The sequence below is a fragment of the Dermacentor variabilis genome, chromosome 6 (assembly GCF_050947875.1).
Source record: "Dermacentor variabilis isolate Ectoservices chromosome 6, ASM5094787v1, whole genome shotgun sequence".
NCBI classification, from domain to species: domain Eukaryota; kingdom Metazoa; phylum Arthropoda; class Arachnida; order Ixodida; family Ixodidae; genus Dermacentor; species Dermacentor variabilis.
The window spans coordinates 127,280,032-127,299,953 of record NC_134573.1 but is presented as its reverse complement, the minus strand read 5'-3'; positions in this window follow the sequence as shown (position 1 = coordinate 127,299,953).

The following is a 19,922-nucleotide window of genomic DNA, read 5'->3' as shown; positions in this document are numbered from 1 at the left end:
ACTGTAGTACGCGCGAACCTCGCGATCGCCAGTGTCGTCGACACCTGGCAAGAACCCCGCGCGACTCCCATTGGTGTTTCGGACGAGCTCCGGGAGCAACCCGCCGAGACGCCGGCAGCAGCGCAGGCTCGCGCTGGTACCGCAGCGGAGGAGCTCGAGCGGCAGGCGCCCAGCCAACAGTCACTGCAGGTCAAGATGCACGGCGACGTTTCGGCGGCCAAAGCGGTTGTGGTAATGCAGCATGGACATGTTCTCGTGAAACTGATGTTTGCACTACTGGCTCTGCTTAAGTCACATTACCTTGTGAAGCTCTGCCGTTGATATTATTATTATCATCATTATTATTATTATTACTATTATTATTGTTAGTAGTAGTAGTAGTAGTAGTAGTAGTAGTAGTAGTAGTAGTAGTAGTAGTAGTAGTAGTAGTAGTAGTAGTAGTAATGCTGGCACCACCACCACCACGACCACCCATTCTGTAACTCTAACGAACCACCGGCTATCTGTCCTACACGTTACATATCCTATTCAGGTCCAGTTTGCCCTATTAATATCAACTGTCGATTGTCGGCTACACCTGTTTGCTCTCTGACCCGCACCACTCTCTTCCTCTCGCTTAACGTTACGCCTAAGATCTTTCGTTCCATCGCACGTTGCGCGGTCCTTAACTTGTTCTCAAGCTTTCTTGTTAACCTCGTCTGAAACGACTCACTGCGGCATTATTCCTTGACATAAAAAGCGCCAATGATTATATAGCAGATTGTGCCATTATAGAGGCTCTGATTGAAGCCGGAATCGGTGGCCGCACTTTTCAGTGGCTCTGCAGTTATTTGACCGACAGGCATTTCTTCGTGATGACCTAGGATGGCGCCACGACTCTGGAACCAAACCTTCTGTGGAGGTGGTTCCGCAACGCGGAATGTTGAGCCCGGCGCTATTTAACCTAGTGCTCGTTGGTCTAGTCAGATGCTTGCCCAACGCAGTTCAAGTATCAATCTATGCAGACGACATCTGCATTTGGGGCGTCCGCTGTAACACGACTGCAGGTGCGAGCACGGCTACAAAAGGCAGCTACGTTAACATCATTGTACTTGCGAAAACAAAACTTAGAGCTGTCTTCAGAGAAATTCTGCCTTGTTACATTCACTCGGAAGGCAGTGAAGCGTTACTCTGTAAGTGTCAATGGGCAAGCTGTTGCAAATGCACGAAAACGCCGCTTCTTAGGGGAAATTACCGACCGCGACCTATCATGAAGCCCGCACGTTTCATACCTAAAGAAGAGGTTAATGACAATAATACATCTGCTCAAATTTCTCGGCGGAAATTCATGGGACACATCGGTGCGGTCAATGCTGCAGCTTTATAACGCCTTGTTCCTCGGTTTCGCTAGATACAGCCTTCCTGTGCTTGGTAACACCTGCAAACACCTGCACCTGCAGGGACTACAAGCTCAAGCTCTAAGGACCTGTCTCGGTCTTCCGAGGTGTGCGTATACAGCAGCAACGGTTGTCATCGCTCGAGATTACCCAATATTAACGTACTTGGCAACCGACGCTCTCAGGGCGCATAATCGGCACGTTGCCCGACTAGCTTCTCACCATCTTGCCGCTCTACCCGCAGAAAGGCCACACGCAACTTTCAGTCGTATAATTGATGCCAATAGTACCTCATTGCCATCGAACTACATGCCTGCAGCAAGACCATCCTCGCCTTTATTGTGCCTACACAGACCTGAAATACGCCTCACCATCCCAGGAATCATGAAGAAAGCTAACATGCCGTCGTTTGCCCTGAAGCAGGCCACATTTGAACTTCTACATGAGGTGCACAGTGGCCGCGTACACGTTTACATCGATGGCTCAGTCACAACTGCAAGTTGAGCTGCTGCTGTGGTGATACCAACAAGATCCGTCAAAATGCAGCTAAAAACATCACATGTATCATCAACGACAGCTGCTGAACTGATAGCCCTGCGTGCGGCTGTTCATTTCATTCAGGAGGAACCACCCCATGCATGGTGTCTTCTGTGACTCCAAGGCAGCCCTACAGAGTGTACTCTCAGCACTGCTCCATGGATCACATGAGCAGCTCGTCGCAGACATAAAAGAGGTCCACCACGGCACAGTTAACGAAGGACACGATATAATATATCAGCGGTTGCCTAGTCACTGTATAGCATACATGACAATGATCGAGCGGACGCAGCTGCCCGATCTGCCCGTGACGGAGTCAACTGTGTTGCCATTCGTCTTTCGAGAGCCGACGCAGCAAAAAAACTTTCTGCACTTGCGCGTGACCTGACATTAGCTCAATGAAATCATCCGAGTTCACAAGTGCACGCCTTCATACCCTGGACCCTAATTTACAGCTCCATGTTCCGCCCGAGCTTCCACGACGTGACTGCACCCTTCTTGTCCGTCTCTGGCTTGGAGTAGCATTTTCAAACGCGTACTCATTTCTTATCGGAATGGGCAACAGCCCACTTTGTGACTTCTGCGGGTGCAATGAAACAATCGAGCACCTTCTTTGTCGGTGCTTCCGCTTCAGCCCGCAAAGAGCAGTCCTCTCGGCCACCCTAGACAAACTGGACAAGCGCCCAGTGACAGAAAAAAAGATCCTTGGAAACTGGCCTACGCGAGCATCAGCGCGATCCGCTATGAAGGCGCTGCTGCGGTATTTAAAAGACACGGGACTTTATGAGAAATTGTGACTGTACACTGTGTGACGCAGGATCGTACGGTGACACTACGTAACACTAGGAACGCCTCTGCGGGCTGCGTAACAGTGCCCACAGAAACAGTTCGCGCGTGCGTGCGTGCGTGCGCGTGCGTGTGTTTGTGTGTAAGTTTTATTTCTATCTTTAATTTTTTTATTTATTTATTCTTCTCTCTCTCACCTATTGCATCCCCTTGAACCTCCCCCAGTGGAGGGTAGCCAATCGGAGATAATCTCTGGGTAACCTCCCTGTCTTTCCTTTGCCTCTCTCTCTCTCTCTCTCTGTTAAACTACAACTTTCTACCCCATGTATTATTTGGTGAATATGTTAGCTTTAGGCATGTTAGTATGGAGCATCTTAGTACAGGGCAGCTTATATCTTGTAGAACCACAATATTGTTTTAAAGTTGACTGGTTGCATAGCAATGTAGCTTAATGTGCGCAATGTAGTGAATGTGCGCATGTGCGCAGGTGTAATGCGCAAAATGCGCATTGCAGAAAACGTTGCTGGAAATTTATGGGTACGGATCCCATATAAAATAGCAACTCAGATAACAAAAAACACAACTGAACAAGAAACTACAGCGCTCTCTCAGACAAGAGATAGCATTAAGGCACTAAAGAAAAAGAGACACCAAAAATAATTCCTATTGATTAAGTTCTCCACTTATAAGTCAGTGGTATTCTTATAAACACTTGTGGAAGTATTCTGTAGAGACAGACGTGGACAGGCACTGCATAACCATGGTATTCCTACGCCATCAAAAGAAATATCATTGCGCAAGTGCAGTTCATATTCTTTGACGATGAGTTGCTGATCTTATCGCATGTGTTTGTTCCCTAAAGGACAATGGGCCCTTTTCACATAGTATAAAAGTTTCAGGTTAATTGTCTTGTACTCTTAGCAAAAAGGGGGTTGCGAATAAGCTGGATGGAAGACGATTTGTATTGGATGCATCGTCGGGGAAGAGACGGTATAGTGCTTTGACTTGACCTAGTTTATTACAGTATTATATGATGCTGCAATATGGGAAGCGGATAATGCAGCATCCCTAGATCATTGGCTCATTCCTTACGGCTGCTTTGATTTTTAATTGACAATTTGAAGGGCGACGCGAAAGCAACGTTGCGGCGTGTCAACGTGTTCTGGTATTCAACACTGACCTGCTGCCAACCCGTGCTTACAGGGCGGCCGAAGCAATGAAGGACACGCGCCCGAAGCCAAGGCCTCGTTTGCCGTCCAGGCAAAGAAGCCCTCTGCTGCGGACGTGTACCATGCCTTGGAGAATCTCGGAAAATTTGTGAGTTGCGTCATGCACTGCGTAACATCCTACGCGGCATCAAAGCTTGCATTTGGAGCTGGGTCAGACGTTGATGCGTGTAGGCAGACAATCGGCGAACTTCACTTGCCGAGCAGGACAGGTACTGGTTGATCTAATCGTAATTTCCAATAACCTTTCTTGCAGGCGGAAACGACTCCGGAGCCAGTGACGCCAAGACCGACAAATTTCCTGAGAACGAAACTAATCATCGCATTCACCGTGGTATGTGTGGGCGTTAGCGTGCTCTTCATGTTTGCCGTGTTAGTGGTCATCGCGAAGAAGCCTATTGCGGTGGCCTCCAACCTATGCCGAACTAAAGACTGCGACGAGCACTTGATGCTGCTCACCAGCCGCCTCGACCCGAAGCTCGACCCTTGCGAGGATTTCGCTGCCTTCGTGTGTTCTGCGTGGCGGGTGTCGCGGACGCACAAGGAACAAGCAAGATCGGTCATAGATGACCTGCGCTTCACCTGGTACGACCGCTTCGACAACACCTTGAGAAGGGGCGCCCTAAGCCTTACCGCGGCAAGGAAACCGCGCGCGATGTACACCATGTGTCGGCGCTACTTCCCTGCAAACCTCTCGCAGATGGAATTAATCTTCAACCACATCAAAGAGTACAAACTACAATGGCCGGAGCCACCCACGAATCCACAGGATCCGTTGAGTATGCTTGTCTTGTCCAGCTACAAGTGGGAGCTGCACTTCTGGATCACAGTCAACTATCTGGAGCATTCCCTCAGCGGCAAGCGACGCATTCTAGTCAGACCGGGTCTGTACCTCTCCATTCTGCTTTACCAACACCAGACGGTCGCGCAGTCCTATGTCCAGTATTGGAAGCAGTACCTGGCACTCTTGCATCCTAATGCCATTACTCGCCCATACGTAAACGAGAAGATTGTCAACGATATACTCAAGATTGAAGACGACGTGCTCAACAGCTTGCAAATCATGGCCGCGTCCCCTCGCAAGAGCCCCGCGCTGTTTTCCTTTGGCAAAGTAAGCGCCTACGTTCCGAACGCTTCCGTCACTCTATGGCGCGAGGCGTTCCAGAGAGGCTTGTCGCTGCAGCCGGCGCTAACCGACGACGACGAGATTGCCGTTAGCGACGTATCGTACATCAGGACGGTCTCTAAGCTACTGGCCAAGTACAGTAAAGTGCAGCTCAACATGCATATAACATGGCTGGCTCTGCAGTATTATGCCACCGTAGCCGACTACTCCGTTCTCGTGGGCTATTACGGCAGCGGAGATAAGGCGAAAGAGTGCCTGCCGGTTTATTGCGCGCACAAGACAGAGGCCGCTTACAAGGTACTCGTAGTGGCCCTCGGTTTCCACGCCCGGTTCACGGACCAAGACCGAACGGCGATCGACGCCGGCTTTCAGAGCCTCGTGTCAGCAGCGGTGGGAAAGATCAACAGCGCCCGCTGGATGGGCGACGAGGAAAAGGCGAGGGCTGCCAAGAAGGTCGCCTCCGTGCGTATGGGCCTCTGGCCGCCACAGTCTCTGCTGGACAATGACACGCTTGAGCGACTTTACGCCAACTTTCCCGCGAAAGCGCCGTCGTTTGCCCAATACTGGATCCAGGCGCTGGAGGCTGCAGCCCGAATGAACAGGACGGCGGATTTCAGCGAGGCGCTTCTGTTGCTCGGGAGCCACTTCTCGACGTATGCCGACTACGACTACATATCTAACGTAGTCGAAGTGGCGATGGGCGCCGTCGCAAAGCCAGCGTACTACGGCCATGGTACCAAGGGCATGTTGTATGGCGGCCTGCTCTTCCTCGTGGATTTGCAGCTAGTCAGGGCCATCGACGACGAAGGGATCAAGTGGGCGCCCAATGGTAGCACGCTCGGCGACTCCACCTTCTCGGCTCCTGCGTTAGAGGCGTACAGAGCCAGGTCGCAGTGCCAGCACGGCGCCGATGACAGTGGGAGCGCGTTTCCCGATGCGCCCGCACTGGAGATCGCCTACTCCGCGCTGGAGGAATCGCGCTTTCGAAACGAGAGCGAACCCACAGCCCTCAGCGAGGATCTGCCGGAACTGAAGGTTTTCTTTATGACGCTGTGCTACATGACATGCGCTAGCCCCGGTGGTAGAAGCAGCATCGCTGCAGATTGCAACAAGGTCGTTCGCAATTCCTGGGCTTTCGCCGATGCGTACAGATGTCCAAAGGGCAGCAAAATGAACCCGGAGAAAAAATGTTCGTTCTTTGTGTGACCTCTAGCCTATTGGTGCGGCCGTTTATGTACAGTTAGCGCCATATCCCATGGTTAAATATGCCGCCGTGGTTTTGCGTTCTGTCATGGACGTTATATATGCGCTACTTTCTTTTCTTCTTTCTTTTCTGTATATTCTGTTTCTGTTCTGTATATTTTGTAAACTTTCCTGCGTGTAAATTGTGCTGCCCGTATCTCTTGTGAGGCAATATTTGGCTGGATGTCGTGAATTTTGATGAAACTTTTGCATTCAGTTTGCAGTGTTTACGGGGACGAGAACTTCAGTGACATGCTTTTGTATATTAATTTGTGACATCAGTCGAGCACGTGGTATTCGTGAGCGGTCAAAGAACCATTCCTTTATACGGTCACGTGTTTCGCTTGTATTGACTCATCTGAGGAAACGTTCGCATTATTTTTTTTTATTCGTACACTTATGGGAATGTCGCCATAAGTCCGGTTAACCGCGGGTTGACGCTGTGGAGTCGTAACATCCTGTATCTGTGTTCATGATGACACCACTAAACTAATAGTGAATGTGTCGTTTTGTGTTCTAGTGATTGTGTTGTTTTGTAGGTTTACAGGGTAATTAATATAGGCGCCTTGATGCTTTCTTTACCCGTGTCCTGCTTCAAATAGTGATGGCTGTTCAAGCTCTTCTGTCACTGCACCAGCGTGCCATCGCTTAGATTATAAACTTCACGGGAAAAGGCAACTATATGCCAAAACATTACATGTTCGTTCGATCCTTGCAAGTGATGCTTAAGCTCGACGTTGGGCGTATGTGTTCAATTCTCGCAACATAGTCACGCCACAAGGCAGGACGCACGCTGCGAAACTTTCTTCACGTAAGTGCCGTCCGCGATTGGCCATCGCCGCTTTGACTGCCTCGTTTTCACACCAGCCCGAACATTGATCAATGAGCAAAGGTTCTTGCGTGAGAAGTTTTAGGAATACTTCTTACGTTCTCATTTTCTTTAGTCAAAGCATGAAGTACCAAGTGGCCCATTTTAAGATATTTACATTTATAACGTTTTTCTGAGGCCTATTCGCGCTGCTGCAGCAAGTGATAGATACCAGTGTAGAGCTTGACAAAAAGCAAGAAATCGCAGCCCAAGCGCACCGTACAGATGGTTAACCAACGAAACTGAAACGTGTGGCCCTGGTGTTTATCACTGGGTTAATCCCGACAGTTCATTAAACGACGGCTTGGTAGGCTGCCGGATCCTCGGTACCCAGTTGCTTGCTGAGCTCGGCTGCACGAGCCTGTTCTTGTGCCCGGGCTGCAGCATCGGCACGTCGGTTCTGCTCGCGGCGTTGCTGATTGAAAGCTGCCTGCTCCTTGGGAACCGTTGTCAGATGGCAAGAGGACTTGGCACCTTTGAAGCCGCCGCGTCCATGAGCTTACATGTACTCATAAACCCAGCATAATTCGATGCATTGACCCCGGTTCCCCCCCTCAACCCGGGTTGACTGGGCGGGGGGCTTTGGTTCGGGCCAACGGTCCTTCCCGGACGAGGGGGCTGTTGCGGTGCAGCAACACAGAGTTACTGCACTCAACACACAAACAGCCATGTCGGTCTTACAGGACTCAAGCCTGACTGACCCTCGGACTGCCTTGATGCCAATGAGGCCAAGGCATACAAACATGGAGAGTACCAAAGCCGTCCGCGGGGCAGCGCAACCACCCACGGGTGCGCCATCACCGGTTCCAGCTCTGGATTCCACTGAGCCAAACAACGTCGCATTACTTTTTCCTCACGGGAGAAGTCTCGGTGATGCGTGCCACCGGACTTCTCAGTACGACCCACAGGAAGATGTAGGCAGCTTTGTGGAACTTTGAATGCTGCGAGTGTAAAAGTCCAGCACAAGGGCAAACACTTCATAAGGACGCGGGGGGGGGGGGGGGGGGGAGGTAGTAGGAAGGTTGTGCCCGTCGCCTCGATGATATGCACGTAGTGCAGCACGATACCAGCAGTTGAATTCCCCAATAAACGACGCGCAGAATACGGCGTGAATTCAGCATCTATAATAGATGCAAACAGGTGATCAAGTGCCTTCTCTCTCTCTCCCTCTCTCTCTCTCTCTCTCTCTCTCTCTCTCTCTCTCTCTCTCTCTCTCTCTCTCGTTTTGTCAAGCTGCTACGCGTGACAAGGAAGCTCGGTGGCCTCGTGCAACATTCGTTGTATGGCTTGAAACTTGTTGCGTGTTCCATGCCAGCGAGCGGGTATCATGCGATTCCCTCGAGCGATATAGCAATCGATTCAATATAGGTGCGATCGAACCGGCTGTCCGACGTGCCCAACACGCATCATGTATATAGTACGTATGTATTTAATTCGTATTTTATTCGTTGTAATGATACCGTTCCTGCAATTTCCATTCGAAACTTACCGCTTCGGCCTTACTTCATCGTACACACCCGAAGACAGTTGGTGGAGAGAAAACACCGCAGTTTAAAGCCACACCTTTGCTGAGATGAATTGCGGTAATTGACACAAAGTTGCGACCTGATACAGCACTGGCTGGTGCCAATAGAGCAAACGCTGTTCCTTAGAAGCGGAAGCCCTTGCTCTGTGCTGGGAAAAGAGTGGGGATGGAAAGTGCGAAACGGCTCCCAACCAGCTGACGCTGACGGAACAATATAAGGTAATTTTTGACGAAAGAAAAAAGGCTTTGAGGAAGTGGGAAAACCATATTCGGGGCACTACGATTCCATGCCTCAGATATGCTTTTTTGCCTTAGTTTGCCTGTACGTCATGAGAAACGCGGTGGAAAGGATGGAAGACCGGTATATGTGGTATTACAACCACTTGTGACAGTTGCGCATCTGCGGAACTATAAGGGCGTCCCAGCTAACTTTAGACAAGAGCTTAAAGATATGCCGACTCACTCTAAAGCATAAACCCCATGCAAGCGATCTTGCGCGCGACAGCGACAAGCGACGCGATGGAGATGGCTGTCGCGTTCGCTCGTCGCCTACAAATCGTACCCCATGCGAGCGATGACTTCGAGCGACATCTCCCCGGTGTTGCCGGTATGAGGGCAGCAATATAGGCGCGGAAACTAGCGTTACGCGTGATTTATTAACTTAATTTGATGTGTTTTACTGTAGAAAGCAACATAAAATAATTCTTAATGTCTTCCAGGAGGTTCTTATCCTTGCACTATAAAAATTCAATCGTTTGCTCGTTCCGTGCCACAGTCGGCAGTACTTGAGTGATGTACATCCAGTTCTGGCTTCGCGCTATTGGCTACGCGCTCATAGCATTTCCGGGCGACGAATGACGAATTTTAGATTTGCAGAACCGAGCGATCGCGCGACAAGACCGAGCGATCTGTTCAAGCAACGGTCCGATCCGTCGCTCGAAGCCCTCGCGCACAAAATCGCGCTCATGGGGTTTAGCCTTAAAATGACGCAACCAAGTGCATGTTGCTGACTATTCTGTGGATTAAGTCACATTATGTTTGTGCTAGGCTAAATTGCATAATTAGTCAAGATTAATTGACCAACTTCGAAAGCAACAAAGTTAGGCAAAAAAAAATTCAATTAGAAAGTTGTAGAGCGGTTTTCGAAACGTCTGACTAAATAAGTTCTAGCTTTCTATCGTTTAAGCATTCGTATTTTTCCGCTTACTGCAGGTGCCCGCGAAATAAAATAAAATGTCACGTGGCATGCCCAAACGTTTCGCGTTGTTACGATAGGCCTGCAGGGGTACCGACCTGCAAAATTTTCCCAGCCCGCTGCAGCTGTGGGGGTGGCAATCTTCGGAGAAGCGACCTTGGAACCCTTCTCGGCCCGCTGCGGCGAGTCCCTTTGCAAAGGCAACAATACGCCTCCTCGTACGGCCCAGCGGCGCCTGCAAGGCTAGCCGTTCGGCTGACCAAGTATTGTTAGCTGATTCGCTGTCGCGTTCACGGTCTACTTGGAGCAAAAGAACTCCTGGAAAAGATGTTTTGCGGTGCTTTCTCACGGACCCCAGAAATCCTCACAGTCAATGGACAGACGCGGCGTCTAACTGCGGGGTCAGCTCTGAAATCAAGAGGCGCCTGCTTGGGGCAAGCGTATCAATCCCTGTCTACAAGAACCCTCTCACCTCGGTGTGTTCAGTTAAACCAAAGTGCGGAAGTGAGTGTATGAACCCTCGCCCTCAAAGGTGGGTCGACTACGATGACTCTGGGACGCTCCCATTGGACGAAGGTTGAACGACAGTTTTCCCTCACCCTAGGGATCTAGCGAGGACAGAGGGTTTTTAGCAGCCGTTTCCGGCTCTTGAGCGTGCTTTCTTTTTAAGTCATGCTAGACTGATGAAATGTAACGTTCTCCACCCTTCATGTAGATATTGTAAATAAATCCCATATTCCTCGTTCTCGATGAGAACAAGTCCCTCCCTTCAACACCGTCCTTAGCGTGGATAAGTCGGACGACGGCATGGGCCAGCTACCACCTATTTTATGCTTGACCCCAACTCTAACAGCGTACAAACGAGCATTTAGACAGGTGTGCTGCTGCTGAGTCTGCTTGTCGCTATCAGGAAACGCCGCGAGGGAAGCACATCGCTGCCGTAAATCACAAAGCCATCGCCTGCGTCACTGCCCTGTAGCCTTTTAAGCGGAAGCATACCCTGCTATATGCTATGTTCGTTTGTACGCGGAACGTTTGGGAGAACTGCAATCAAGGCGCTCAAGCGGGAATGTCACGTTGTTTTTTTCTAATTTCTCGGGCATCTGCAGTAAGCGGGAAAACACTAATACGTCATAGATAGAAAGTTAGAAACTGTTTGTTTGTCAAACAGTTCTACAACTTTCTAACTGGAATCTTTTGCTTAACTTCGTTGCTTTTGAAGTTTGTTAATTAATCTAGACTAATACGCAATTAAGTAGAATACAAAAAATAATGTGACTTACTCCATACAATAGTCCGCAACATGCATTTGGTCGCATCGTCTTAGAGTGCATCGGCATACTTTTATACTCTGCCTAAAGTTACCTGGCACGCCCTAGCCATATATTGATCATACGGTGAAGCACGTAAGACATCTACATCCTTTTCTTTTTCGTACGACTTCTTTCACAATATTATTCATTAAGCGCGCTCAGGTAGGACAAATATGGCTACACTCTTTTGCTTTGGAATAAATAACGTCCTATTGAGTGTTTTTTTTCACAAGAACCTCATCTCATTCTGATATTCGCTTCGAAGCTCACAGGAACGATCTAGAAAAGTGGCTTACGGTATGGGTTATTCCTTGATCCAAAGCTTCACTACCCGCAATTGCAAAAAAGATTTGCACGAGAACATCAGGGAACACATTGGAATGAAGTTGAAAGATCTGCAGGGGAAATACGGGGCAATACTAACTATTAGCTTTAAAGCAGTCATTCTAATCTACCCATTTTTGAATGTGTTAATTTTTTTAGTTAAGAAACCAGCAGTGTTCGAAAAAGTCCGGTGGTGGTTCTGCGAAATTCTTGAGCCCGAGAGCCTCTCTCTCTCTCTCTCTCTCTCACTCTATATATATATATATATATATATATATATATATATATATATATATATATATATATATATATATATATATATATATATATATATGTGTGTGTGTGTGTGTGTGTGTGTGTGTGTGTGTGTGTGTGTGTGTGTGTGTGTGTGTGTGCGCGCGCGTGCGTGCGTGTGTGTGTGTGTGTGTGTGTGCGTGCGTGCGTGCGTGCGTGCGTGCGTGCGTGCGTGCGTGCGTGCGTGCGTGCGCGCTTTTCTTCATTGGCGTCATAACGTAGCGATGAGCAAGTAGGACACCGGCATGAAAAAAAAGAGCGAACTGGCCACCCGACCCTGCTGGCTGATTCCCAAGTAGGTCTTGCTTTGGAATTCCCACGCCGCTGCAGAGCACGCGATAAGACGTGATCCGCGTTGCAGCACGACATTCTATCTCGCCGGACGGCATGCAGTGCGCCCTGCCGTTTCCGATTGCCCACGAAAGGGTGCGAGTCGGTAAGTTCGCGCGTGGACCGCGGAACCGGGACGAGCGAGGAGCACTCGTGCCCCTGCGGTGGGCTAGCAGTGGGGCTAGCAGCACGCCGCGAATCCGGAGCGGGATTAGCGGAGGCGGAGAGCAGCGCTCTTCGCGCCGGTGGCGCGCGTTCGCGCCCAGATGTTACACGCCGCCATGGTGCAGGCTCAGTAACTGTGCGCTTCATTCGCGTGTTCTGGGGACCACCTCAATTGCCGTCGCCCCGTTCACATATGACGCCGTATAATCAATTACCGCATTATATCCTCACCTGTCCGTTTGTTCAAGTATTCAAAATTGATTGATTGATTGATTGATTGATTGATTGATTGATTGATTGATTGATTGATTGATTGATTGATTGATTGATTGATTGATTGAGAAGAATTGGGAAATCTGAGGGGCCCTATTTTTTGTTTGTCACCATCTAAAGAGAAAGAAAAAAACAGAACGAAGCCAGATAAATCATAGCGGAAACTAATTATGTTTAACTGAAGCGTAAAAATAATAAGGAGAAAGGGAAATGAAGCTAGGACGAAACAACAATTTTGCAGCGGGGGGAAGCCGAGCCCACATTTTTCGCATAACGCGTGCGGTGCCAAAGCGGACATACTCACGCGTTCCCTTTCATAAGTATTCGCGCAGGCGTACAAGATTAACTCTGGGAGTGTTCGCCAGCGCCTCTCACTACCATGCGGTGGTTCTGGAACATTCATCCGACCTTAAGCGCCACGTAGTACACACGTGAGGCTAGGAGCCGGCAAATTGGCCAGTCAACCATCGGACGCTACCGCGGAGTTTATCGAGGCTGCTTAAGTCGAGAACGCGGCTATATGCAACGAGCGAAGAGTTTAAAGGGATCTAAGGTAGTCGAATATATTTTTTTGTTTCTCGGGCCTCATTGTCTCTTGTTCGTTACAACTGTTCGAACAAAAGACAATGAGGCCAGAGAAAGCATCGGGAAAGTAGCTTAAAAAGATTAGCTTAAAAAATGTGTAAGCAGACTTCAAGTTTGAAAGTCACCTGAAATGCCTCGCTGCAGTCACGTTGAGCAGGTAATTGTTTTGACGTTGTACGATGGAAACAAAGAAATGCGCCTGTTTTACACAACGCGAAGGAAAATAAACATGATGCACCAACATTATGTCAATGAAGTACGACGGTGCGTGTTTCTGTGTGTTGTTGCGTTTCGCCTGCGACACGTGGTTTTGCCGGCGCGACTGCGGCGGGGCGGCAGACATTTTGGCCCGATCGTCGTCGCCGCAACGCTCATCGGCAGGTGTTTCCAGGCGCGACTGCGGCGATGCGACCACAAAGGATCACCCTCTCATTCCAGTCATTGTGCCCGAACGAGGCGATGCGAAAGCAGGGATCATCCCCTCATTACAGTCATTGTGCCCGACCGGCAGCGCTACAACAGGGTGCTACGAGATCGTGCTCGACATGGTGCTACGGCAGCGCTACAACAGGGTGCTACGAGATCGTGCTCGACATGGTGCTACGGCAGCGCTACGACAGGGTGCTACGAGATCGTGCTCGACATGGTGCTACGGCAGCGCTACGACAGTGTGCGTCACCATTAGCCCATTGTACATTCACGTGCTCGTCTTTTGAGGGGTTCCTTCTTGCCCTCAACTGCGAGAGTATAAAAACAGCTGCCCCCGGACGCCAAAAGGAGGGCTCCGATTTCTTCTGTTGAGTGAAGTGCTCTCCCGTCTCTCTACTTCGGTCAAACCTGACCGCCAACTCTTTGCGATGTTAAAATAAACAAGTTGTTTCGTTGTTACCAGTCGACTCATGCTTTGCCGGGACCTTCGGATGCTTCCAGTTGTACCCCAGGCCGCCAGGCCAACGCTACCCTTGGGGCTTGCGACCCAGGTACAACCACGGGCGTCAGCGCCGAGTTCCCAACAGATCGTACCAGCGGTGCGATCCAAACATCTGGTTGGCAGCGGTGAGATCGCCTCCGACTTCAAACAACTGTCTGCCAGCGGTGAGATCGCGACAATGGAGGCCAGCAGCGAAGAGATGCAGTTGACTGTATGCTGAGCAGCTCAACGACGATCCGGGAGCAGTGCAACGAGCCCTGTGTGACGACTGGTTGCCTGCAGCGGAACGACTGCGCGGAATTCCTGCCTGCGAGGTTTGGTGAGTGCGGGACTTTCTTCTTCTGAGCTTTGCCAGGCTTTTGTTAGTGTCAGAAACAGAGCTGGTAATTGTGGTTGTCGTTGCTGCCGGGTTAGTTTGCGGCAAGACAATAGTAAGCAGTAGAGAAAGCAGCATTCAGAGCAGCCATGGATTTGAAGTCGTTGCGCAAACCGAAATTGTTGGAGCTTGCAAGAGAGTTGGGTCTGGATGTCTCAGACAAACTAAGAAAACCTGAACTGCTAAAGGCTATTCTTGAGTTAGAGGCTGATGATGACGAGCTGTCGGAATGCCTTGAGACTATTGAGGAGAGGGAGACTGCAAAAAGACAGGAGAGCGAACTTAAAGAACAAAAAGAGCGAGAGCAACAAGAGAAAAAAGAAGAGCGCGACCGTCAACACGCGTTGGAAATGAAGCGTCTCGAGATTGAGATGGAACGCGCTCGTAATGGAAGTCAGGCACACGGTGCAGGAGAACGAGTATTGTTCAAAATGACTGACCTGATGCGGCCGTTTAAGCTTGGAGAGGACATTGGTTTGTTCCTGGTTAACTTTGAGCGAACGTGCGAGAAGCAGGGGTTCTCTCGGGAAACGTGGCCACAGCGCTTGCTCACTTTGTTACCCGGCGAGGCGGCCGACGTAGTCGCTCGCTTGGATAGAGAGGAAGCAGAGGATTTCGACAAAGTAAAATCGAGTCTGCTAAAAAAGTACCGGCTGTCTGCGGAGGCGTTCCGTCGGAAGTTTCGGGAAAATGAGAAAGGCAGAAGTGAGTCATATACAGAGTTTGCGTATAGGCTTATGTCGAACATGCAGGAGTGGCTCAAAGAAGAGAAAGCGTTTGGTGACCACGATAAAGTTCTGCAGTGTTTCGGGCTAGAACAGTTTTATAGTCGGTTACCGGAGAACGTGCGATACTGGGTCTTGGATAGGCCAGACGTTTGTACGGTGGCTAAAGCCGCTGAGCTAGCCGAGGAGTTTGTGACGCGTCGAGCTCGCGGAGCTAAGGACGGTCAAAAGGGTGAATTTGGCTCGAAGTTTGAGAGGCCGAAGTTCACGCCCATGAGATTAAAGGGGGACACGCGTAGTGCGGATGCGAGTGAAAGCAGCCCGACCAGACGTAAAGAGACGGCGGCAGCCAAACGCAGAAAGCGGTTCGAGATGAGGCGAGCGGGCGTTTGTTATACGTGCCAGAAGCCGGGTCACTTTTCGGCGCAGTGTCCGGAAACAACACCAAAAGTTGTGTTTTTTTCAATAGGCAGCACTGACGAGAACATGAAGCTTCTCGAGCCTTACATGCGAGACCTCCTCGTGAACGGGAAAGAGTGCCGAGTGCTTCGCGATTCCGCAGCTACGATGGATGTAGTTCACCCGTCTTACGTAGAACCCCATATGTTCACGGGCGAGTGCGCACGGATCAAGCAAGCCGTGGAAGCTCATAGCGTGTGTCTGCCGGTAGCAAAAGTGCTTATTGAAGGACCTTTCGGAGCGCTTGAGACGGAGGCGGCAGTGTCATCTATGCTGCCCCCCCAGTACCCGTACCTATTTTCAAACAGGTCCGATCACCTCCTGCGCGAGAAGGGGCTTTTGTTTGGTGAAGCTAGTGTTCAGGCCTTAACCAGATCGAAGGTTCGGGAGCTCGCTGCAAAGGCGGTAGTTGCGGGGCCGACGTTATCAAACAACGAAAAAGGGTCAGAGGCGCAGCAAGCTGATATTCCGAGCACGCCCGAACTGAATAAACTTGAGTCTGTAACGTTAAAGGCGCCAGATACTGGAGAGGAAACGCCCGACGCGGGAAAGTTAGACGAGCTATCTACTGATTTGCTCATCGCGCCTACGTCAGACGGACTTGATAGGTTGCTAAAAGTCAGCCGGACGGCTTTGATAGCCGAGCAAAAAAAGGATGGCAGCCTGGAAAACGTGCGCTGCAATGTCAAAGAAGGTATCGCCAGGAAAACTGCGCGTTTTGTGGAAAGAGGTGGAGTCCTGTACCGGAAGTATCTAGACCGCAGAGGAGTGGAGTTCGATCAGCTGATCGTGCCTCAATGCTATCGTCAGGATCTGTTGCGCTTGTCACACGGGGGTTCGTGGTCCGGACACCTAGGAGTTAAGAAAACTAAGGACCGTCTCTTGCAAGAGTACTATTGGCCAGGGTGTTTTCGGGACGCAGACCATTTCGTGAGGACATGTGACACTTGTCAGCGGGTGGGCAAACCAGGGGACAAATCGAGGGCGCCGTTGAAATTGGTACCTATCATTACGGAGCCTTTTAGACGGCTCGTTATTGATACTGTGGGACCTCTGCCGGTAACAGCCACGGGGTACAGACACATTTTGACTGTGATCTGCCCAGCGACAAAGTTCCCTGAAGCAGTGCCGCTTAAAGAACTCAGCTCAGTTGAGATAGTCAATGCACTACTGTCCATATTTGCGCGAGTTGGTTTTCCTGCGGAAATCCAATCAGATCAGGGCACAGTGTTTACTAGCGCTTTGACGACAACTTTTCTCGAAAGGTGTGGGGTAAAGCTGCTACACAGCTCAGTGTACCACCCACAGTCGAATTCCGTTGAGAAGCTCCACTCCGTCATGAAGCGCGTGTTGAGAGCGTTGTGTTTTGAACATCGAACTGACTGGGAGCTGTGTCTGCCTGGGGTGATGTTTGCTTTAAGGACCGCGCCGCATGCGGCTACGGGGTTTTCGCCAGCTGAACTGGTGTACGGTCGCTCGCTTCGATCTCCGCTTCGCATGCTTCGAGAATCATGGGAAGGTAGGGGCGACGACCCAGTCGTGGTGGAGTACGTGCTTAAGCTCCTCGAACGCTTAAGAAGGGCACAGGAGTTGTCAGGTGAAGCAATGACAAAGGCCCAGCAGAGGGCCAAGGTTTATTATGATCGGACAGCCAGGGCCCGTCGTTTTGAGGTTGGCGATGAGGTCATGATATTGCGCACATCGCTAAACAACAAACTAGACGTGCAGTGGGAGGGCCCAGCACGAATTGTTCAGAAACTGTCGGACGTTAACTACGTGGTAAGTCTGCCAGGAAAGCGGAAAGCACAGCAAGTTTACCACTGTAATCTGCTCAAACCTTATAGACAAAGGGAAGCAGTGGTGTGCATGATGGTAAACGTTCCTGAAGAGCTTCCGGTCGAGCTTCCAGGACTAGGCTCAGTGACGAACAGGGAAGACACCGGTCAAGTCATTAGTGACCTTATCAGTAAAGCACCGCTGTCGCCCGAGCAGAAAACCGAACTACACCAGCTATTACAAGAGTTTCAAGGTCTGTTCTCTGAGAGACCTGGTAGGACTTCGGTACTTACTCATGATATAGAACTTACCTCCCCAGAGCCAGTACGATCCAAGGCGTATCGGGTGTCACCCCGCCAGAGCGATATTATGGAGGCTGAGGTAAAGAAAATGCTACAGCTCGGTGTTATTGAGGCAGGTGAGAGTGATTATACCTCCCCTTTGATTTTAGTTGAGGTACCGGGCAAGAAACCTCGTCCTTGCGTCGACTACCGCAGGCTTAATTCCATCACTAAGGATCAAATTTATCCGATCCCTAACATCGAGGAGCGCCTTGAGAAAGTTAGTAGCGCTCAGTTTATTTCCACCCTAGATCTTGTCAGGGGTTATTGGCAGGTTCCACTTACAGAAGAGGCTAGTAGGTATGCGGCGTTCATTTCACCAATGGGAACATTCCGTCCTAAAGTGTTGAGTTTTGGTTTGAAGAACGCGCCATACTGTTTTTCAAGTCTCATGGATAAAGTGTTGCGGGGACAGCAAGAATTCGCTTTACCGTATCTAGACGACGTAGCGATATTCTCCGCATCCTGGTCTGAGCATATGGCACACTTGCGGGCAGTGCTAACCCGCCTGCGCGAAGCGGGCTTGACAGTCAAGGCTCCTAAGTGCCAGTTAGCACAGGCCGAGGTTGTCTACCTCGGTCACATGATTGGTCAGGGTCGTCGCCGCCCCTCTGAAATAAAAGTGGCCGCTGTGCGAGACTTTCCGCAACCGCGCACCAAGACCGATATTCGGTCGTTCTTGGGTGTCGCCGGCTACTATCAGAGGTACATCCCTAGGTACTCTGATATCGCGGCTCCCCTGACGGATGCTCTAAGAAAGACAGAGCCTCAAACAGTCGTCTGGGACGAGACAAAGGAAAGAGCTTTTAGCGCCCTAAAGAGTGCCCTAACAAACCAGCCTGTGCTACGATCGCCAGACTATACAAAAGGGTTCGTTGTTCAGTGCGATGCTAGTGAGCGAGGCATGGGCGTTGTACTGTGCCAACGGGAAAATGGAGAAGTAGAACACCCCGTCCTGTATGCTAGTCGTAAGCTGTCCAGTCGTGAGCAGGCGTATAGCGCCACCGAGAAAGAGTGTGCGTGTCTCGTGTGGGCCGTTCAGAAATTGTCATGCTATCTAGCCGGCTCGAGGTTTATCATTGAGACGGATCACTGCCCTCTCCAATGGCTGCAGACCATCTCTCCCAAAAATGGCCGCCTCCTGCGCTGGAGCCTCGCTTTACAACAATATTCCTTTGAGGTGCGTTACAAAAAGGGGAGTCTCAACGGTAACGCCGATGGCTTAAGTCGAAGCCCCTAACGTAGGAATCAGCCTCAAAATTGTTTGTTACTGATGTTTTTCTTCCTGAGGCAGGATTTTTTTTAACATATTGCTTTTGTTTAGTGTTTCAAAGTGACGATATGCTTTCTAGTGCAATTTTTCAATTTGTGGACGCGTTCTGAGTGATGCTAGACTACTGTAAGGAACTAGGCAGTGGTATAAAAAGGGGAAAGAGCCTGGCAGGGCTTAGTGAGGGTTGTGCCGTGCTTGCTGACTGAGCGGTTGAGTTTCAGCGTAGTTCTAACGCTTGCCGGGAACGAGAACAAAAATGTGAACTCTCCCGAAGTCACTTTGCAGTGTCCCGTGCGAACCTGAACGAGAGAACGAGGCCTTCTCTGTGCGCTGCGCTCAAGAAACGTCGAGGGACGCCCGACTTCGGTTATGAGCATCATCGAGCGACATCCCTCCGGACAGCGGATGCAGTCCCCTGTCCATCGGGATCTCCTTCCCCCGGCGGGGCGGTCTGTTGCGTTTCGCCTGCGACACGTGGTTTTGCCGGCGCGACTGCGGCGGGGCGGCAGACATTTTGGCCCGATCGTCGTCGCCGCAACGCTCATCGGCAGGTGTTTCCAGGCGCGACTGCGGCGATGCGACCGCAAAGGATCACCCTCTCATTCCAGTCATTGTGCCCGAACGAGGCGATGCGAAAGCAGGGATCATCCCCTCATTACAGTCATTGTGCCCGACCGGCAGCGCTACAACAGGGTGCTACGAGATCGTGCTCGACATGGTGCTACGGCAGCGCTACAACAGGGTGCTACGAGATCGTGCTCGACATGGTGCTACGGCAGCGCTACGACAGGGTGCTACGAGATCGTGCTCGACATGGTGCTACGGCAGCGCTACGACAGTGTGCGTCACCATTAGCCCATTGTACATTCACGTGCT